At 44.2% G+C, this 23151-nt stretch overlaps 1 long non-coding RNA gene across 1 annotated transcript; it reads right to left on the reverse strand.

Annotated features, from left to right (window-relative positions):
• Positions 1 to 12431: 12431 nt before the first annotated feature.
• On the reverse strand, positions 12432 to 22121 carry LOC141985903 (uncharacterized). Its single transcript, XR_012639057.1, has 3 exons — positions 22041 to 22121; positions 18270 to 18340; positions 12432 to 12687 (listed from the first exon to the last, which is right to left on the reverse strand). It is a non-coding gene; the product is annotated as an uncharacterized LOC141985903 (long non-coding RNA).
• Between the last annotated feature and the right edge of the window lie 1030 nt (positions 22122 to 23151).

The following is a 23151-nucleotide window of genomic DNA, read 5'->3' on the forward strand; positions in this document are numbered from 1 at the left end:
AAATTCTGCATATTTTATTTATCAAAATAATGCAATATAATTATGCTAGTTTAAATAAATTATCAAAATAATTGAAACTACAATACAATGGATGTAGAATGGGAGTGGGGAGCATTGGAGAAAATCCCCAAACCCCCTTGCCAAATAGTAATGTAGCTAGGTTTGACCCTTTATTTCTAGTTATTTGTCAACAAATAGATGCAGCCATATGCTCAGTGTTACAGCACAGAAATTGAAGAGCAAGTGGGGGCTGGGGAATCAAACTCACAATTTATACCGGCTGCTGACCACCTCCAGAAAGGTCAGTAGCAAACAGTTCATGGAGCAGAGTTTGATAGGAAATTTTTTCAGTCCAAAAATTTATTTCATTTCTAATCACTAAAGCATCATAAGCATTTATAAGGCCACACTGTTCTTTTCACCACTCTGGCCATGTAAAGGAGCCTTAAAACTTTTACACCTGTTTTATACTCCTGGGGAAATTCACAAGGACAATGGGCACAATTTACTAAGCAGGCAGGCTGCTATATTCTGCTCCGCCTGAGGTGACAGAGTCTGCTCCACACCTATCTCCTCAGAAACACCCTGATGCCCTGCTCCTCCATGCTGAGCATGCTGCAAAAGCAAGCAAGCAAGGACAGAGTGTCTCTCTCAGACACGCACAACTGCCCAGACCTCCCCACCCCCAGCAATGATTTACGTCTCTAGTGGCTGCTCCAAATGCCTGAACCGACCTTCCTGCGCTGCTGGAGAGGGGCGCGTGACCACTCTTGTGGCTTCCCTTTGCTTCCCCATCAGAATTCATTTTTTTTGCAGGGAAACAAAGAAATCTGCGGGGGGGGGGGAATTCAGTTCATGCACAGTTACACAAAATTCCCCCAGGAGTAATAGACATCAGAGAATTTGTCCACAGAGACTAACAGATACTCTTACCTCTAAGTTGTGGAAATTGGACACTGGATCGCCTTCTGTCCCTAATGAAGCGATTGCCTAATCTTGATCTCATTGAAATCAAAGGCACAGTCAATATATCAGAATCTCACAGTCATTATAGTGAGACCAGATGAGAGAATCTATTTAAAATGCACTTCAAAGTCATAGATCTTTGTCACTAGCATTCGTGAAAGAAAATGAAACCTTAAGTAAGAAAGTGAAGCCCTTGAAGAATAATTGAGAGTGGTAACCTATGCATTTTAGTTATAATTTAACCCAGGTTGAGCTACAGAAATCTAAATTCTGTTTAGGACTTTATATTCTGTTTTGGAAAAGAAGCGTGCCGCCTCTAGAAGTTCTGTGTTGAGCAGGGTCCGTCCTTATACATTATTATGCCCCCTTTGGTCCCTTGTGCAGTAGCATGTGGACCAGTTACTGTTAGTCCCTTAATCATAGTTATGTACATATTCTGGTGTAAATTTATTTTAGTGGAGCTGTTTTGATTTACATGAGCTGAGGATCTGATTATCCATAATTGTTATCAATCCTTACCAGAAAATATATTTTTAAAGTAAAACATTAAAATTTTCTTAACTCTGAAATAACTGACGTTATTTTAAAGAAGGAATTACAATTGTCAAAGTGCAAAATGATTACGGCACAAATAAGGATTTCAAAATGTGCAGGATGACAAAAAGTGCTTTGGTCTTAACCGAATGTGAAGAGCTACAAAGGGATCTCACTAAACTGGGTGACTGGAAAACAAAATGGCAGATGAAACTCAATGGTGATAAGTGCAAAGTGATGCTCATCAGGAAAAAAACAAGTCCAACTACAAACACAAAATGATGGGATCTAAATTAGCTATTACTACTCAAGAAAGATTTTGGAGTCATTGTGGATAATTCTCTGAAACAATCTGCCCAATGTGAAGCAGCAGTCACAAAAGCTAATAAAATGTTAGGAACCTCGAGCAAATGGATAGATAAAACAGAAAATGCCAATATATAAACCTATAGACCCCACACACCTTGAATATTCTATGCAGCTCTGGTTGCCCCATCTCAAAAAAAGATATTAGAATTGGAAAAGGTACAGAGAAGAGCAATAAAAGTGATTAGAGGTATAGAACAGCTTCCACATGAGGAGAGATTAAAAGGACTGGGACTGTTCAGATTAGAAAAAAGATGACCAAGAGGGGATAAGATAGAGGTGTATAAAATCATGAATGGTATGGAGAAGGAGAATAGCGAAGTGTTATTTGCTCCTTCACATAATATAAGAACTAGGGGTCAACTGACAAAATTAATAGGCATCAGGTTTAAAACAAACAAAAGGAAGTACTTCTTTCACACAATGCCCAGTCAGCCTGTGGAACTCATTGCCAGAGGATGTTGTGAAGTCAAAAGTATAACTGGGTTCAAAAAAGAATTAGATGAGTTCATGGCAGATAGGTCCATCAATGGCTATTAGCCAAGATGTTCAGGGACACGAACCCATACTCTGGGCATCTCTAAACCTCCTCCAACTGCCAAATGCTGGAACTGGACAACAGGGGATGGCTCACTCGAAATTGCCCTGTTCTCATCATTCCCTCTGAAGCATCTGGCACTGTCCACTGTCAGGAGACATAGACCCTTGGTCTGACCCATTAGGGCGATTTTATGTTATTAAGTACTTAACAGAGACTTTCTGTAATTTTTCCCCACAAAAAAAAATTCTTTATTCTTGAGCTGCTCACTTTGGTGTGCAGCATCTGAGTACAAGGAATTCCCACAGCATCCTCTCCCTGGTCCCTCTTTGTGTTGGTATTACAAGCAGGTATTGCTGCGTTCACATCTTTTCCCCCTCAGCTCACACTGTGTGGGTGTACTATACAAGCTACACTGCCACTCCAGGATACAATAGGTTACCAGTGACTTGGCTGAATACTTTTATTTCTCCATCTAGTGAAATTACATGAAATAACGTGTCCTCTGCTTACAGTACTTGACAACTGGCCCTGTGATTATTCCTAGAAACATTGCAACATGAGAAGGAAAAGCCAAGGGGCATGTTAACAGCTTTTTGGATAAGTGCTCAGGCACCTAGATAAATACTTCACCACTGTGAAGAGCTCCTCAGCTGTTTGCAGATGCTTGAATTTTCGCATCTGTTCCTCATGGTGTCTTTGAAATTTTTCTGGGAGTAATTATGTTCAAAATATACATTAAATAGGTTCAGTAGTTTGGGATCAAATGTCAGTGGGACTTTTTCACCAAGTACCAACCTTGGAGTTTGCAGGTTCTTGTACCACCAGTGCAATTGGACGGAGAGACAAAGAGCCTGACCATCAACCTGCACATCAACTGCTTCTCCCATTGTCAAGGAGCAATTCCAGACCATCCATCTTTCCCAACATCTAGCATAACTGTAGGTCTCTTGTGGAATCCCCAGCTAACAGGATTCCAAACCTCACTTAGTCAGTCCCTAGTGCCAGGTAGACCACAGCTGAGGCAAGTATTGTATATGCTTTAGCAGCTAACATTTTTTTGCCTCTAGCACCTGGTGTGTTCCAATAACATCTCCCAACATCTTTCAACACCATGCTCCTCCCAGGGCCCCAAACACCCTGCTCCTAACTGTCAGAGACCTATCCTTCCCCACCCCCCACAGGAGGAAAAGAGCAGCCACTGAATCACCATTAGCAGGTTCATCATTCTGCCCTTTCCAACACTGCTCAGCCAATTCATCATTCTAGTAAACTTTTCCTTGTTCAGGAAGAGCCACATACCTCATTCTTAGCCTCCAAATCCTCAGACCTCTATCCTGTGACAAATACCCTTAACCAAATGCCAAAATTCTCCTACTACTTGAGATGCCAACCACTCAGACCAACAGTACCTGTAGCTCCCAAAGCTACCCCATGACCTGATATGACCTCCATTCTAGCTGCCAAATTCCCAAACACCCTTATTGCCAAAATCCATCCTACAACCTATGTGGGTGTTGGTGGTCCGTGATATACAGGAGGTCAAACTAGATGTTTTAAACACTGGTCTTAAACACTATGACTTTATGACAACTTCCAGTGTTAAGCTACTCTTAACTGAACTTCCTCCCAGCTGCCAAAACCCACCCGCCACTCATAGCCAGGCACCCCAGCTGCCCACATACCAGCTGCAAGAATCCCAGGGAAGAGTACTCTCCCTTTTGCCCAAATTCCCTTGCTGTTGCTCACCTTCCTGACACAGTTCTCCAGCCACCCCTCTGCATATCTCATAGCCACACTATCCAAATGCCAACAGCCTTGCAAGGTCCCATAACATAAGGCTGCCCTCACTTTCCTGGCTATCAAAACCAACAAGACACCCCAATAACAGACCCTCCCCTCAAGAAGCTTAGCATCTAAATTAGAAATAATGCAGGCAATGGAGGGGAGGATGCCACAGAAACAATGACTTTCTTCATGTTTGGCACCTCCCTTGTTAGTTCCTCATTTTTAAAAAGCTTAGCTATTTGTAGCAAAGCTTTAATTGTAATTTCAAGGCTCTTTGCTCTGCCTGGAATATCAGCTCTAGCAAACCTCTATTCTTTCTCCCATTCCACTCATGTCTAAGACTACAAATTTATTGCACAGATTGACAGCATAACTAAAGATGGTGTCAGGCTCTACAGTCTGAAGCTCATTATCCAAAGCCACAGGTCCTGCGTCTGCAGAGTCTGAATATGCTTGAAAAAATTAATTTTATCGTTATTTATACTACCAAGGCAGGAACATGTTATAGACGAATTAAGGTCTGAAGTTGCTTATTTCCAAACACTTCTCCAAAGTGTCAATTCCAAACACCATTAATTGTCAGCTTTTATTTAGAGAAACTCGTTTAGCACTCAGGGAAATTTTTCATTCCATCTAAATATACAGAGCCAAATCCATTCCAGGTGCAACTCCTTTGACTGTCCGGGGAATTACACCTGGGCAGAATTTGGTCCACTCTCATTCTTCTTACATTTGTATTTCAATTATGTGAGTTTTAGGGCCCAGGAAAGTGAAGGACTAGCAATTTCAGGACAGCAGGCAAGAGCAACAAGCAATGTTGCCAACCCCTCCCCCCTGCTCAAAAATTATGGGCCAATCATGAAACTGGCTTGCAAATTATGAGATTTATTTTTTATTTTAAATTCTCATTTTTTGGTCTGTTTTCTGATTTTCCTGGTTGTATTTCAAAAAACTCAGTCTAAAATGCACAAAATAATACTTTTAAATGTGGGGAGAGGATTCCCTTTTACTTCCTCAATATCTTTCCTTGATCCCCCCTCCTCTCTCAGCTATGCCCTAGGCCTGCAGCACCTCCAATGGACACTCATGGGGCTGATTAAAATAAATGGGAACATTTTTATTAAACTTTTCACACACACAAAAACCCATTCCTTTTGTGTTGAAAAATTCCAAATTCAGCTCTAGGAATGACTCCCCCTCCCCTGACACTCTCCCCCCACACTGCACTTTCTTCTTACATGGATATTTGCCCCTCTAGCTCCCACCCATGGATACACTCCCCTGCCAACCAATATCCTTCCCCCCCCCCTCCTCCAAATCTGGACATTGGTTCTCCCCAACATCTCCCCCTGTTCCCTCCACACCCACCCCAGGCACAGTGACTGCTGATCCCTGCCCAGCCATTACCCCTGGCTCTCACCCAGCTTTCTCCCCTTGGATACTTCCCTGACCAATTGTCCCCCTAGTTCCCATCTTCTGGATATGTCTCTTCTATATAGCAGCTCAGTAGCAGTGGGATACACAGGGGAGAGTGCAAGTGGGCTGGAGCTGAGTCCTTGCAGGCCAGAGAGGAAGGGGGCAGACACTCCTGGGATTCCCCAACTCCTCCACCCCTTTGCTCATGTGCCCCTGCTGCCTTCTTCCACTAACTGACACCCCAATGCTGTCTCTATCACCCTAGGCTGCTGCTCCCATGCTTTACAGAGGAGGCAGCCAGTGCAGCAGCATCCTTTCCAGGCTGCATCCAGAACTACAGCCCAATGCCTACCCTCTTGCTCCCAACAGAGCCTCTAGTAGCTGCAGCCAGAATTGCAACATCTCTTGATCAGGAACATCAAGTGATCAGTAAGAGTCAGCATCAGTGATCAGGAACAGTCAGCATGGATTCACCAAGGGAAGGTCATGCCTGACTAATCTAATCGCCTTCTATGATGAGATTATTGGTTCTGTGGATGAAGGGAAAGCAGTGGATGTATTGTTTCTTGACTTTAGCAAAGCTTTTGACACGGTCTCCCACAGTATTCTTGTCAGCAAGTTAAAGAAGTATGGGCTGGATGAATGCACTATAAGGTGGGTAGAAAGTTGGCTAGATTGTCGGGCTCAACGGGTAGTGATCAATGGCTCCATGTCTAGTTGGCAGCTGGTATCAAATGGAGTGCCCCAAGGGTCGGTCCTGGGGCCGGTTTTGTTCAATATCTTCCTAAATGATCTGGAGGATGGTGTGGATTGCACTCTCAGCAAATTTGCGGATGATACTAAACTAGGAGGAGTGGTAGATATGCTGGAGGGCAGGGATAGGATACAGAGGGACCTAGACAAATTGGAGGATTGGGCCAAAAGAAATCTGATGAGGTTCAACAAGGATAAGTGCAGGGTCCTGCACTTAGGACGGAAGAACCCAATGCACCGCTACAGACTAGGGACCGAATGGCTAGGCAGCAGTTCTGCGGAAAAGGACCTAGGGGTGACAGTGGACGAGAAGCTGGATATGAGTCAGCAGTGTGCCCTTGTTGCCAAGAAGGCCAATGGCATTTTGGGATGTATAAGTAGGGGCATAGCCAGCAGATCGAGGGACGTGATCGTTCCCCTCTATTCGACATTGGTGAAGCCTCATCTGGAGTACTGTGTCCAGTTTTGGGCCCCGCACTACAAGAAGGATATGGATAAATTGGAGAGAGTCCAGTGAAGGGCAACAAAAATGATTAGGGGTCTGGAACACATGACTTATGAGGAGAGGCTGAGGGAACTGGGATTGTTTAGTCTGCAGAAGAGAAGAATGAGGGGGGATTTGATAGCTGCTTTCAACTACCTGAGAGGTGGTTCCAAAGAGGATGGTTCTAGACTGTTCTCAGTGGTAGAAGAGGACAGGACAAGGAGTAATGGTCTCAAGTTGCAGTGGGGAAGGTTTAGGTTGGATATTAGGAAAAACTTTTTCACTAGGAGGGTGGTGAAACACTGAAATGCGTTACCTAGGGAGGTGGTAGAATCTCCTTCCTTAGAAGTTTTTAAGGTCAGGCTTGACAAAGCCCTGGCTGGGATGATTTAACTGGGGATCGGTCCTGCTTTGAGCAGGGTGTTGGACTAGATGACCTCCTGAGGTCCCTTCCAACCCTGATATTCTATGATTCTATGATTCTAACAGCTGATGCAGAAATCCTGAGCTGCCAGGAACTTCTTGTGAAAGCACAAGAAGCCAATATTATGGCTGCAAAATCATGTGGCTTGCAACAGGGTGACATCCTGCTTCTGTCTTCACAGACTCAGAGACCTTCAGTTGTTAAACAGCCCAGGGAAGTTGGCTTACATTTGTTCTTACACAATAACTATTTCCACTTTCTCCTAAGTTCTCTGCCAAGGACCGGGATGAGCACTCTCTTCCCAGAGATCCTTCATAGTCTAACTCTGGGAGACTGTATTTCCTTCCTGTGCCTTCTTAGATCTCCTGTGTTCATGGACTAATTTGCTCATTAGTCCTTCCCCAGCCCATTCTAACGCACTAATTAGGCCCCATCAAGTCCACCCTAGGGGGAATTAATTCGTGTTTTTGTGACCAGAATGCTGGCTCATCTTTTAGTTCCCAGCACTCTGTAACACACCATCGTGTCTTGCCTGTTGATCCTATTTTTAATTTCTTTGGGCTCTCCCTCCCTTGCCATAGGTGTTACGCCACCTGAGTCTCTTCTCACCCCAGGATGGTCATCTGGGGTCCCCTTGTGGGGGTCTAACCCACAGAAATCGTGTTTGGTGGGTGGAGGTCACCCCCACAATTCTGTTTCTGCCCACAAGTCATCACACTTGGGGGCAACCTAGGGGACCAGCCTCCCTACTCTTGACCCATTCACTTTGTTGTGGGGCCTCTGGCCTCTCCTCCGCCACCTGGTCGCGCAGGGTCCATGTTTCTCCCAACCCTCCAAACTGTCTGGGCTCAGTCTCCTTGGTGTTCTGCCATGTGGGGTGGGGGAGGTTCTGATGACCACTCAACCCCAGCTACCAGTCTTGGGCTATTTACTATCCCTGCCTCAAATACCATATTTTTCTTCTCCTCCCTCTCTGTTTCTCAAGGGACGCTGCTTTCATTCCCTTCCTGATGGCTTGTTGTCCTAAAGCCCATTGTTTGCCCATCCACCTACTTTCAGTTTTGGTATTTCTTCATCTCAGTTTTATTTCCTCCCACCTGGGTTTCATTTTACACTGCTTGGGCTCCCTGGTTCCACACTGTGCCCTAAATGGGAATAGGATCCAATCTGTGCCCAATACAGTGAGGAGGGCAACCTGTCTACTACCCCAAGCTGTTTCCACCCAAACCTTCCTTGGATCTCCAGGGGTAGCTGGGCAAAAGGGTAGCACCACTTCTCCTCATGGATACATTCCAGTTCTAATCCCCATCCTGGAATCATCCAGTGGGGTTTCATCAGCTCCTGCTGGTCTGACCCCCCCCTCCAAATGGTCAGACTTGTTTCCTGGGGAGGGCTGCCCCTATGGATTCTGTCAGTTTAACACCCCCTCCAGTGTGGCAGGCTGATGTGTCCTGACCCATACGTGGGTGTTCTGAGGGAGGCTCTGTAGAAACTGTTCAAGGATCACAGCATCCATAATAACCCCCAGATACTGGTTTAAAAATAATAATGTTGGGGTTCTTTGCATTTGCCTTCTCTGTTTTTAGCCTTTTACTTTTTCAAACTTTTCTTTGTGTTGCCGTCAGGGCTACAGTGTACTTTAAAAAAATGGGAACTGAGGTTTTCATGCATTCACCTGATTCCAGGGACGAGGGCTTTAAGAAAAAAACACCAGATTTCATGGATTTAGGAAAACATTGCAAGAGTTTTCAAGACTGAAGCTCATGTGATGTACTAGCTTGTGTAGTACATGCTGAAGCAGCTACTCCACCGCACTGAACAAAGGGCTGTATTTTTGAAGCTGAAGGACTTAAGTTTGAGTTTGGAATATACAGAACATCTCTTCTGAGTATTGATAAAGAGACATGTATACATGTTCTAGATTGAACAAAAGAAAACATTACCATTCTATCCCATTGGTTTCCCTGCACTGAGAATTTTCCCGTAGCCCTATTCAGCAAGTGAAGCAGAAAGAGCAAGAGAAGGATTGAGCAAATCTAAGGTTTTGTCTACACTAGCACTTTTGTCGGTCAGGAGTGTGAAAAAAAACCAAAACACACCCCTGACCAACATAAGTTTCACTGACAAAAGTGCTGGTGTGGACAGTGCTATGTCAGTGGGAGACGCACTCTCCAACCGCTGCTCATTGGGGGTGGTTTAATTATGCCAGCAGGAGAGCTCTCTCCTGCCAGCACAGAGCGGTATGGGAACCTTACAACAGTGCAGCTGCAGCAGTACAGCTGTGCCACTGCAAGACTGTAGTGTAGACATAGCACTGGAGAGGAAGAAAAAAGTTCTGAGACCCAGCAATTCATTTTTTTTCTTGATACTGTTAATACTGATTTATAGGAGAGAATTAACGGGACTGTATTCATTCTGTGTCTTTGGCATGTTCTGCAATGTCAGATTTTGAGTTCATCTGGCAAAGCAGAGAAAATAATAATTTTTGGATAATGAAAATGCCATTTAAATCCTCAGATTTAACAAGCCAGCAGACTAGATTGTATGGAAACCGTGTATAACCACACTTAAGGTCAGATGCTCAGCTGGTGTAAATTGATGGCCTTCCTTTGAAGCCCACAGTGCAACATTGGTTTGCAGCAGTTGAGGATCTGGCCCTTAGAATCATAATGAAACAACCTGCCTAGCTGGGATGTACAGATGATATCAGTAACTATGCAGTAGGAAATGAAGCTGAAGACAGTTTTATACTATTTAACTGTGCTGTGAAAGAGGATCAGTTCTGAGCTTAAACAGCTTGATACAAATGTTGCTACATAAAAATGAGGGATAGGCAAACCAGTTTTGGATGTAATAAGAACTGGACTGCACCTTTCCTCAGAATTCAGATCAAACCTTTACTGCAGTTCGAGTAAGTCCAGCTATCGTTTGTTTCCTCATTTTCATGCGCCACTACCCTCTCTGGTTTGGGCCAGGGCTGGAAGCAGAAGCAATGGAATACAGTGAAAGGGCATCCCTCTGGAATTCTCTGACTAGGACAAACGATAATATATCAGAAATGCTGTGAGACAGTTTGCACTCCTGAGACTTCCAGTTCCATGTCAGGACCAAAGAAAAAGAGGTGAGCTTTGGAGAAGTACCTAAAGTTTTGAGGTACACCCATCAAATTCATTGATACACATGCTATCACCTCAGACTGCAGAGAACTAGATGCTTTTAATTGGACTTTACAACAGCTTCAACAGAGTACACAGGGATTGGTTCATAGCAGGGACAAGCAGCACTCCTGGAAGTTACAGAATTACAAGTAATGTCTGAGCTGACCCTTAAATAGATGGTGCAGATGGCATGCCACTCTGAATTAGTGAAACTGCAAGTGATACAGCAAGATAGTGCTGGACGCCTGGTGTACCAAGTAGGGAGGAAATCTTTCCGCCGTGAGGAAGAGAGAAATAAACGAAAACTCAAGAGGATGCAGGTATTGTTTTCGTGAGGGAGAAATGCAGCTGTTCCAGAAATGTAGAATCTAGGACAGAAAAGGTATTGACAGAAGAAATAGGCTATTGGGAACTTTTTCTGTGTTTCTGGTCCCAAGCTAAGCTTAAAGTGTTAACCCAAAGACAATTAACAATGTTGTTATAGCTATGAGATAATTTGGGAATGGATGCAGCTGTGGTGTCAGACGTCCAGAACAGAGGTTTAAAGTGGAAGTGAAGGAACTACATCTGTTTTTTTGCTTCTACTTCTCTGTTGGTGCTTAGTACCGTCTGCAAAATGAGTTAAATGATATATAGGTATTCAAAGTCTACCCCTGATAAAGACTAGGATTACTGGACAGTGTTTTCTTTGAGTACTACACTGCTCAGATAAAGTCTAGACAATGAAAGAACTGCATGGAAGATGATGGAATTATATTGAGGAATAAGCTGCATTAATTGTGGCATTACATGTTTGGTTATTTCCATTAAAACAAGAAGTCCCTAGCCTATGTGGTCAATGTGGCTGGAAGATTCTTCATAGTGGTGAGAAACTAGAGCAGAAGCAGAATGGCATAACATAGTCATGGGATCATTACATGTAATCTTGTCTCCATGAGGGATGGTTAGAATCAGGCATTTAAAAAACCAACAATGGTCAAACCACAGGATACATCACTTAAAACTATCAAGTGAAATAAAAATAATTAATTACTATGGTGATTTATCACTCATATGGCTCCCAGAAGGGACAAGCAAAAAGGAGGAGAGAACTTGTGTTAAGCCTGTATCTTTGGTAGTTTCATGATTTTGTTTGGTATATGTCCCCTTTGATATCTGTCCTAGAAAACCAGGTTAGAATTCATAGGCCATATAGAATATGTGGATGTTGAGCAGGGATCTGAGAGAGAGTGTGACAGACTAGGTGAAGGAAGGAGTTTCAGGTGTATTGTGCTGCTTGGAAGAAAGCATGAGTGGAAGAAAAACACTCATGAGTTGGTTAGACATAGTGATTTGAAGAGGGGCTAACCAGGGTGAGAGTGGTGGCTAGTTTTGCAATAGCATTTTGGGAGCAGTGGAATGGAACAAGGTAGGAATCAGGAAGGCCGGAGATGAAAAGATTGTAATAATATAAGAAAGAGATGATCAGGGTTTGGACAAGGGTTTCTACGGTAAGAATGGGAAGGAACAGGTGGATTTTTGGAGATGATGGGGAGAAAAAACTAACAGGATTTGGCATCAGAAAAGGAGGGAGAAGGTTTGAAATGATATAATATTTACTATTTAGAGATATTGACAGAGTATCACAAGGGATTAAACTTTCAAGCAACATTAGATTTCTCTCTCTTTCTACCTCTAAACATTAAATTGCAACACAATTCTAACTAGGGAGAGGCTAATAGCTACTATGGATGCCTCCATGATCTCTCAAAGCCTTTACACTATTCTTACCACCATCTAAACAACAACTATTTAGAACATGTAAAAGTATTACAGATTTAATCCCCTTCATCCCCATACCCTACTAAAGAGAGTTAAAATCTCTCTTCTTACATTTGTAAACTAAACTTGCTGCTCTGGTCCATCCAAAATGCTGCTGCCATTATCATCTTTCTCATCCATTGATTCAGCCACATCCTCCTCAAGCTCATTCTAATACTGTAGATCAACTTCAAACCTCTTGTCCTTGCTTCCATGGTCCCACACCACACAGCCCCGCCTACAGCACTGGTCTTGTCCCCTTTTGCATTCCTGCCATGCTATCTTCTCCAGCAGTGATGACAGCCTTGATGTCTCTTTCATCTCCTCCTCGGCAAATGTCTCCGTGCTTTCTTTCATGCTGCCCCTTGCGCTGGGAATGTGTTCCCTAAATCTATTGTCCAAGCTATCTCCCTTGCCTCATTCAAATCCTTCCTTCAATGATTCACTTCTGCCATCACACCTGTGTAAAGTGAGGGAGGAGAGGGATATTAAATACATAGATTCATAACATTTTAAAATAAAAAATTATTCTGGAGCCATCACATTGTGAATACATCTCACACAGTAGCTACGGGATAATGCTACCGTCTCTCTTCTCCTTATTAACCTGTCTATAACCTTTGTCCAGTTCTGAGTCTCCTTTATAGTCATGCTGAATTTAGAGTGTATGCGCTTCTGGACTGGAACCATGTCTTTACATTTGTTTGGTTGGTTGGTTTTACTTGCATATTTTTGGGCACTCACAAAATAATAAGCTATAACAATAACACATTATCCTTGAGGGCTTGTCTTTCTCACCCTAATTAATCGCCTTGTTTGACTAGCTTGTTAGAGAAAGCCTCTTTCCATGTTTACTTCACATAGGTTCAGAACAACAATGAAATTTTCCAGTTTGTTCTTACTGGTTAGAGTTCCCTTCCTTAAATTGCTCACCTTTGTCCTGCTTGTTGACTCATCACCATATACACTGGGCTTTTAAAGCTGGGTTGAAAGTTCAACATTTTCCAGTTTTTCATCGACTAACAAGACAACATTCAGAGATCTTAGCATACAGCATCCCTTGTGGCTGATTCAGCTTTATAAAATATACAGTTCATTGGTTTTAACAACACAGATTTTCCTCTCACATAAGTACATTGTACGGTTCCATGTGCTACAGAATCCTCCAAGATGCCCCAGAAATGTGGACTCATTCTAACAGCTATACAAAGGCAATACAGCTCTTTGCTAAACTCATTTATGGGGAAAACACTGTTACTGTACTTGCTTTATCAAAGTGTTATTTTGGCAGCCCAGGTGCTTGTGTAACATATACTTTGAAGTGCTGGTATATTGTTTCGTAAGGGAAAAACAGTGCTTCATAGGCACAGCCTGTGGCAAGGAATGGTGTGGAGGCCACCTGGGGAGCATCATCCAGAGACAATGTGTCTCAGACAGACAGAATATTTCTGCAATTCCTTTGATGTGCAATACAAGGAGTGATGATTACACCTCACTAAGGATCTTCTCATCTAAGTTCAGAAGCTGGAATTTTGGCCAGCCCTTTCATGAGGGAAATCATGCCTCACCAATCTATTAGAATGCTTTGAAGGGCGAGTGGTCAACAAACATGTGAACAAGGGTGATCCAGTGGATATAGTGTACTTATACTTTCAGAAAGCCTTTTACAAGGTCCCTCATCAAAGGCTCTTAAGCAAAGTAAGCAGTCATGGGATAAGAGGGAAGGTCCTCTCATGGATCAGTAACTGGTTAAAAGATAGGAACCAAAGGGTAGGAATAAATTATCAGTTTTCAGAGAGAGGTAAACAGTGGTGTCCCCGAGGGATCTGTACTAGCACCAGTGCTATTCAACGTATTCATAAGTGATCTGGAAAAGGGGTAAACAGTGAGGTGGCAAAATTTGCAGACAACATAAAATTACTCAGGTAAGTCCAAAGTTGACTGCGAAGAGTTACACACAAAACTGGATGACTGGGTGACAAAATGGCACATGAAATTCAATGTTAATAAATGCAAAGTGCTCTTCAATGTCTTCATCAGTGATTTAGATAATGGCGTAGAGAGTACACTTATGAACTTTGCGGATGATACCAAGCTGGGAGGGGTTGCAAGTGCTTTGGAGGATAGGATTAAAATTAAAAATGATCTGGACAAACTGGAGAAAGTCTGAATTAAATAGGATGAAATTCAATAAGGGCAAATGCAAAGTACTCCACTTAGGAAGGAACAATCAGCTGCACACTTACAAAATGGGAAATGACTGCCTAGGAAGGAGTACTGCAGAAACAGATCTGGGATCATAGTGGCTCACAAGCTAAATATGAGTCAACAATGTAACACTATTGCCAAAAAAGCAATCATCATTCTGGGATGTATTATCAGGAGTGTTGTAGGCAAGACACAAGAAGTAATTCTTCTGCTCTACTCTGTGGCCTCAGCTGCAGTATTGTGTCCAGTTCTGGATGCCACATTTCAGGAAAGTCCAGAGAAGAGCAACAAAAATTATTAAAAGTCTAGAAAACATGACCTGTGATGGAGGATTTAAAAAAATGGGTTTATTCAGTCTGGAGGAGAGAAGACTGAGAGGGAACATAACAGTTTTCAAGTATATAAAATGTTGTTACAAGAAGGAAAAAAATGTTCTCCTTAAACTCTGAGAATAGGACAAGAAGCAATGGGCTTAAACTGCAGCAATGACGGTTTAAGTCAGACATTAGGAAAACTTCCTAACTGTCAGGGTGGCTAAGCACTGCACTTACCTAGGGAGGTTGTGGAATCTCCATTATCGGAAATTTTTAAGAGCAGGTTAGACAAACACTTGTCAGGTATGGTCTAGATCAGTGGTTCTCAAAGCCGGTCCGCCGCTTGTTCAGGGAAAGCCCCTGGCAGGCCGGACCGGATTGTTTACCTGCCGCGTCTGCAGGTTCGGCTGATCGCAGCTCCCACTGGCCGTGGTTCACCACTCCAGGCCAATGGGGGCTGTGGGAAGGGTGGCCAGCACATCCCTTGGCCCACACTGCTTCCCGCAGCCCCCATTGGCCTGGAGCGGCGAACCGCAGCCAGTGGAAGCCGCAATTGGTCGAACCTGCGGGTGCGGCAGGTAAACAAACTGGTCCGGCCCGCCAGGGGCTTTCCCTGGGCAAGCAGCGGGCCGGCTTTGAGAACCACTGGTCTCGATAATACTTAGCCCCGCCATAAGTGCAAGGGACTGGACTAGATGACTTTTTGAGGTCCCTTCCAGTCCTATGATTCTAAACCTGAAAGCCTTTAATTTAACTCATTCTATTGTGCTTATTAGCCTACATTATTAAGTGCATCTGGAATATTATGAAAGATTTCCTAATGCCCTGTAGTCTCCCCAGACATACAGCTAGAGGGCCATATGAGTGATAATATTTTGTTAAAACAGGCTGAGTTAACGACAAAGACAACTTCTCCACTGATTTGCATCATGGGAAACCCTGTTGACTTTATGATGTCAGTAGGACTGGACAGCGTCTAAATGAGCATAGAATTTGCCCTGGAATTTAACCATACACCTCTGACTTCCTTGGTTTGGTTGGCATGAGCTTTTTCTTTACAACACCAGTATGTGAGTGTGATTTTAAACGTGTGTGTATATTTCTGAAACAACATTAATTTAGGTGCCATTCAGAAACTACCTGGTAAAATACAGGACAAATATTATATTATGCAGTTCTAGGCAGGGCCAATTCAAGCAGATTGGGAGTGCAGATCACAAGTGGCTCTTCTGCAGATGTTGCAACAATTGAAAGTGACATGGAATAGTATAGAAGAGGAAAAGAATGATGGATCCTGTCCAGCCAGTTTCAAAGAAGTCTACTCTTAAAATCTGGAGTCCTCCCTTCTCCAAATTCATTCAAAAGGACTATTTGTATGTAGAGAAGTGTGCTTGATGCCAAATTCATTTCAAATGGGGAGAGGAGCCATGTTGGTGCAGCAAGGGAGGGAGGGAGAAAGAAAGAAAGGGAATCAGCTAATAAAGAAGTCTCAGATTTCAATCTGCCATTCCAGGTGGGTCCAGGATGACCAGAACAATTCTGTGTTGCTTGGTCAGCTTTAGTGAAATAGATTTTGTTCTGGTTTCCCAAGATTTTGGAGACATTTGGTCACCTCTCCTCTCAGCCCGCTCCATGGATCAGAGGAAGGAGGCAGACAGTAAAGCTGCTTAGCACTTGTTTTCCAGAGGGACATGAGGAGCTAGAAGCAGTTGCTCTAAGAGGAGGGGAATCAGGCACACAAGGCCAAAATTCAAGAGGAGCTGGAGCATACTCACGGTAGGAGCAGGGCAGCAGAAGCCCAGCAAAGAAGCAGCAGTAACTGATTGACTTCATGGGGAGAGGAAGAGAATTGATTGGGTTTGGTGGTGTTTTTCAGTCTGTGATTTTTGTCACTTTTCCACTTATATAGCAACTTGGTAGTATCCCCTTAAATAAAGTGTGAGCCCTCTAGTGGCACTCTGTTTCACTGTATTCCTGGATTAGAATCCCATCCTTGTCACCAATTGGTGTGTCTTTTGTTCTTTACACAATAAATATAATATGAAGGACTCACACAGGCACAGTGGGGTCAAAATAACCATATTTACTAACTATATACAGTAGAACCCCGGAGTTACAAACTGACCAGTCAACCACACACCTCATTTCGAACTGGAAGTACCCAATCAGGCAGCAGCAGAGACCAAAAAAATAGCAAATACAGCACAGAAATTTGTTAAACATAAGCTACTAAAAATATAAAGGGAAAGTTTTAAAAAAGATTTGTCAAGGTAAGGAAACTGTTTCTGTGCCTCTTTCATTTAAATGAAGATGGTTAAAAGCAGCATTTTTCTTCTCCATAGTAAAGTTTCAAAGCTGTATTAAGTCAATGTTCAGTTGTAAACGTTCTGAAAGAACAACCCATAAGATTTCGTTAAGAGTTACGAATATTTCAGAGTTACAAACAACCTCCATTTCCGAGGTTTTATTGTACAACATACAAGGATCAGCTACAATATACATTGCTTCTCTGGCACGTGTATGTACACAGACCACAGTGGATGCTACCTGAGGGCTCACAAACTATTTAAAGGGATACTACTCAGTTCCTATAAACTATGCCAATTTTTGTTGGGGTGGGGGCCAGGGGAAAGTCAATTCACTCTTCTTGATGTGCATGAGGGCTGAGGGACTCTACATTCCTAAGATTGGCTCTGGCAACTAGATACAAAGTATCTTGAAGCTACACCTGTGCTCCTAGAAAATCTTTGAGCCACTTTTGGCCCAGTGCTAGGGGAGAATCTTTGGGCCATTCTGAGCCTCAGAAAGAGAGCTGAAGTTCTGAAGTGGGAAAATATGTTGAGGGGAGGAAAGGGGGCAAGGAGAACTGGAGAAGGAAAGGAGAACAAGGGGTAGGAAAAGAAATCAGAAAGAAGGATGCTGAAAAGAGTGTGGGGGTAAAAAGAACCAGGGGGAGGAGAAATGCAGGGAATATAGGAAAAGAAAATTGGAGTAAAGATAAGAAGAAGCAAAAGCAGAAGAAGCAAGAAAGAGGTGACAGACTTGGGGGAAGGGGGAAGCAGGAGGGGAATGTATCTGAACATTTTCAGGTCACGTGAGGTTAAAAGGAAAGTGAGAAGGGTGACCAGCAGAGCAGAAAGTCAGCCAAGGACGCAAGCGAAAACACAAGGCAGCAATGAGGAATATAGAGACAGAAGGAGTAAGGAACAGAGAGAATTTTTTGTTTTGAAGAACTGGTCACCCTACTCAATAACCATCGCCTAGTCTGTGGAATGAGGAGTGGAGCATGCTCAGAACAAACTGCAGTGATAATTGAGCCTATCCTAATTGCAAATTCAACTGTTAAAAAGTAATGCAAGTTCCACTCCCTTTTTGGGTCCTGAAAGAGACTTTGGGGGCGGAGGGGAATAAAAAGAACAGACGGAGTCTACTGAAGAAAGCTTCACCATCCTGGCTGCCACCTTCATCATGTCTTAGGGCCCTGGGCCTTCATCATCATAATCATGAGAGATGTCCTTACCAGACAGGGCCAAAGAGGGACCCAGATGACACCGCCACCTCTATCAGCTCCAGATGAATCCTAACCACCACCTGGGTTGAAACAGGATCGGACTTTAACAACAACAGCAACACCACCAGCTCCAGCCCCTCTCACCTAACTTCTTCCCCCCACAAAATCATAGAATATCAGGGTTGGAAGGGACCTCAGGAGGCCATCTAGTCCAACCCCCTGCTCAAAGCAGGACCAATCCCCAACTAAATCATCCCAGCCAGGGCTTTGTCAAGCCTGACCTTAAAAACTTCTGAGGAAGGAGATTCCACTACCTCCCTAGGTAACACATTCCAGTGTTCACCACCCTCCTAATGAAAAAGTTTTTCTTAATATCCAACCTAAACCTCCCCCACTGCAACTTGAGACCATTACTCCTTGTTCAGTCATCTGCTACCACTGAGAACAGTCTAGAGCCATCCTCTTTGGAACCCCCTTTCAGGTAGTTGAAAGCAGCTATCAAATCCCCCCTCATTCTTCTCTTCCGCATACTAAACAATCCCAGTTCCCTCAGCCTCTCCTCATAAGTCATGTGTTCCAGGCCCCTAATCATTTTTGTTGCCCTCCACTGGACTCTTTCCAATTTTTCCACATCCTTCTTGTAGTGTGGGGCCCAAAACTGGACACAGTACTCCAGATGAGGCCTCACCAATGTCGAATAAAGGGGAACGATCACGTCCCTCGATCAGCTGGCAATGCCCTAACTTATACATCCCAAAATGCCATTGGCCTTCTTGGCAACAAGGGCACACTGTTGACTCATATCCAGCTTCTTGTCCACTGTAACCCCTAGGTCCTTTTCTGCAGAACTGCTGCCCAGCCATTCGGTCCCTAGTCTGTAGCGGTGCATGGGATTCTTCCATCCTAAGTGCAGGACTCTGCACTTGTCCTTGTTGAACCTCATCAGATTTCTTTTGGCCCAATCCCCTAATGTGTCTAGGTCCCTCTGTATCCTATCCCTACCCTCCAGCGTATCTACCTCTTCTCCCAGTTTAGTGTCATCTGCAAACTTGCTGAGGGTGCAATCCACACCATCCTCCAGGTCATTTATGAAGATATTGAACAAAACTGGCCCGAGGACCGACCCCTGGGGCACTCCACTTGATACTGGCTGCCATCTAGACATGGAGCCATTGATCACTACCTGTTGAGCCAGACAATCTAGCCAGCTTTCTATCCACCTTATAGTCCATTCATCCAGCCCATACTTCTTTAACTTGCTGGCAAGAATACTGTGGGAGACCATGTCAAAAGCTTTGCTAAAGTCAAGGAACAACATGTCCACTGCTTTCCCTTCATCCACAGAGCCAGTTATCTCATCATAGAAGGCAATTAGATTAGTCAGGCATGACTTGCCCTTGGTGAATCCATGCTGACTGTTCCTGATCACTTTCCTCTCCTCTAAGTGCTTCAAGATTGATTCCTTGAGGACCTGCTCCATGATTTTTCCAGGGACTGAGGTGAGGCTGACTGGCCTGTAGTTCCCCGGATCCTCCTCCTTCCCTTTTTTAAAGATGGGCACTACATTAGCCTTTTTCCAGTCCTCCGGCACCTCCCCCGATCACCATGAGTTTTCAAAAATAATGGCCAATGGCTCTGCAATCACATCCGCCAACTCCTTTAGCACTCTCGGATGCAGCACATCCAGCCCCATGGACTTGTCCTCGTCCAGCTTTTCTAAATAGTCCCTAACCACTTCTTTCTCCACAGAGGGCTGGTCACCTCCTCCCCATGCTGTGCTGCCCAGTGCAGTAGTCCGGGAGCTGACCTTGTTCGTGAAGACAGAGGCAAAAAAAGCATTGAGTACATTACCTTTTTCTACATCCTCTGTCACTAGGTTGCCTCCCTCAGTCAGTAAGGGGCCCACACTTTCCTTGACTTTCTTCTTGTAGCTAACATACCTGAAGAAACCCTTCTTGTTACTCGTAACATCTCTTGCTAGCTGCAACTCCAGGTGTGATTTGGCCTTCCTGATTTCACTCCTGCATGCCCGAGCAATATTTTTATACTCATCCCTGGTCATTTGTCCAATCTTCCACTTCTTGTAAGCGTCTTTTTTGTGTTTAACATCAGCAAGGATTTCACTGTTAAGCCAAGCTGGTCGCCTGCCATATTTACTATTCTTTCTACACATCGGGATGGTTTGTCCCTGTAACCACAATAAGGATTCTTTAAAATACAGCCAGCACTCCTGGACTCCTTTCCCCCTCATATTATTCTCCCAGGGGATCCTGCCCATCAGTTCCCTGATGGAGTCAAAGTCTGCTTTTCTGAAGTCCAGGGTCCATATTCTGCTGCTCTCCTTTCTTCTCTGTGTCAGGATCCTGAACTTGACCATCTCATGGTCACTGCCTCCCAGGTTCCCATCCACTTTTGCTTCCCCTACTAATTCTTCCCTGTTTGTGAGCAGCAGGTCAAGAAGAGCTCTTCCCCTAGTTGGTTCCTCCAGTACTTGCACCAGGAAATTGTCCCCTACACTTTCCAAAAACTTCCTGGATTGTCTGTGCACCGCTGTATTGCTCTCCCAGCAGATATCAGGGTGAGTCAAGTCTCCCATAAGAACCAGGGCCTGCGATCTAGTAATTTCCATTAGTTGCCGGAAGAAAGCCTCATCCACCTCATCCCCCTGGTCCGGTGGTCTATAGCAGACTCCCACCATGACATCACCCTTGTTGCTCACACTTCAGGTTTTTCTGCAGTTTCATACCGGAGCTCTGAGCAGTCATACTGCTCTCTTACATACAATGCAACTCCCCCACCTTTTCTGCCCTGCCTGTCCTTCCTGAACAGTTTATATCCATCCATGACAGTACTCCAGTCATGTGAGTTATCCCACCAAGTCTCTGTTATTCCAATCACATCATAATTCCTTGACTGTGCCAGGACTTCCAGTTCTCCCTCCTTGTTTCCTAGGCTTCTTGCATTTGTTTATAGGCACTTGAGATAACTCGCTGATCGTCCCGCTTTCTCAGTATGAGGCAGGAGACCTCCCCTCTCGCACTCTCCTGCTCGTGCTTCCTCCCACTTCCTCACTTACCTCAGGGCTTTGATCTCCTTCCCCCCGTGAACCTAGTTTAAAGCCCTCCTCACTAGGTTAGCCAGCCTGCTTGCGAAGATGCTCTTCCCTCTCTTCGTTAGGTGGAGCCCATCTCTGCCTAGCACTCCTCCTTCTTGGAACACCATCCCATGGTCAAAGAATCCAAAGCCTTCTCTCTGACACCACCTGCGTAGCTATTTGTTGACTTCCATGATTCGACGGTCTCTACCCAGGCCTTTTCCTTCCACGGGGAGGATGGACGAGAACACCACTTGCACCTCAAACTCCTTTATCCTTCTTCCCAGAGCCACGTAGTCTGCAGTGATCTGCTCAAGGTCATTCTTGGCAGTATCATTGGTGCCCATGTGGAGAAGCAGGAAGGGGTAGCGATCCGAGGTCTTGATGAGTCTCGGCAGTCTCTCCATCACATCGCGAATCCTAGCTCCTGGCAAGCAGCAGACTTCTCGGTTTTCCTGGTCGGGGCGGCAGATAGATGATTCAGTCCCCCTGAGGAGAGAGTCCCCGACCACCACCACCCGCCTCCTTCTCTTGGGAGCGGTGGTCATGGAACCCCCATCCCTAGGACAATGCATCTCATGCCTTCCAATCAGCGGAGTCTCCTTCTGTTCCCTTCCTTCAGAGGTATCATCTAGTCCACTTTCTGCATTAGTACCTGTAGAGAGAACATGAAAACGGTTGCTCACCTATATCTGCGTGGCTGGTACATGGACGCTCCCCTTTCTTCTTCTGGAAGTCACATGCTGCCAAATTTCTTCACCGTCCTCCTGTCCCTGCTGCGCAGCCTGCTCTGAATCTTCAGAGCATTGTGTCCATAGAAGCATATCCTGACATCTGTTATGCTGTTAAAAGGACAGTTATGACCATCTTTGATACTAAGAGACTGTCAAATGGTGGCGGGGGGGAGAGGTTTCATTCTAAAGACTCTCTCCAGTTAAAGGGAAAAGAAACAAGGGATGTAGTCAAAATGAAAGTCTTATTTAATACGGAGAGAGACAAGGTGGGTGAAATAATATCTTTTATTGGACCAGCTTCTGATGGTGAGAGGAACAACTTGGTTCAATTACAGATATTATCCCTCCCTTAAAAAGAAAAGGAGTACTTGTGGCACCTTAGAGACTAACCAATTTGAGCATAAGCTTTCGTGAGCTACAGCTCACTTCATCGCTGTAGCTCACGAAAGCTTATGCTCAAATAAATTGGTTAGTCTCTAAGGTGCCACAAGTACTCCTTTTCTTTTTGCGAATACAGACTAACACGGCTGCTACTCTGAAACCTATCCCTCCCTTGTCTCTCTAATATTCTGGGCCCAACACAGCTACAACTACATTGCATACAACAATGGAAGTGATTTAATACATTACATTTCAAATGCTAAAAGAAAAGGAGTACTTGTGGCACCTTAGAGACTAACCAATTTATTTGAGCATGAGCTTTCGTGAGCTACAGCTCACTTCATCGGATGCGTACTGTGGAAATTGCAGAAGACATTATATACACAGACACCATGAAACAATACCTCCTCCCACCCCACTCTCCTGCTGGTAATAGCTTATCTAAAGTGATCATCAAGTTGGGCCATTTCCAGCACAAATCCAGGTTTTCTCACCCTGCCACAAGTACTCCTTTTCTTTTTGCGAATACAGACTAACACGGCTGTTACTCTGAAACATTGCAAATGCTTTAACTGTTTTTCGTTCTTTTCTTTATCTTTTAATGAAAGTTAAAAGGATGTTTAATGGTGTGTTTGCCATAGTACTAAGCAGGATGCAGTCTCAGTATACCAAACCCCAGACC

This window comes from Natator depressus, chromosome 4 (genome assembly GCF_965152275.1).
Source record: "Natator depressus isolate rNatDep1 chromosome 4, rNatDep2.hap1, whole genome shotgun sequence".
NCBI classification, from domain to species: Eukaryota; Metazoa; Chordata; order Testudines; family Cheloniidae; genus Natator; species Natator depressus.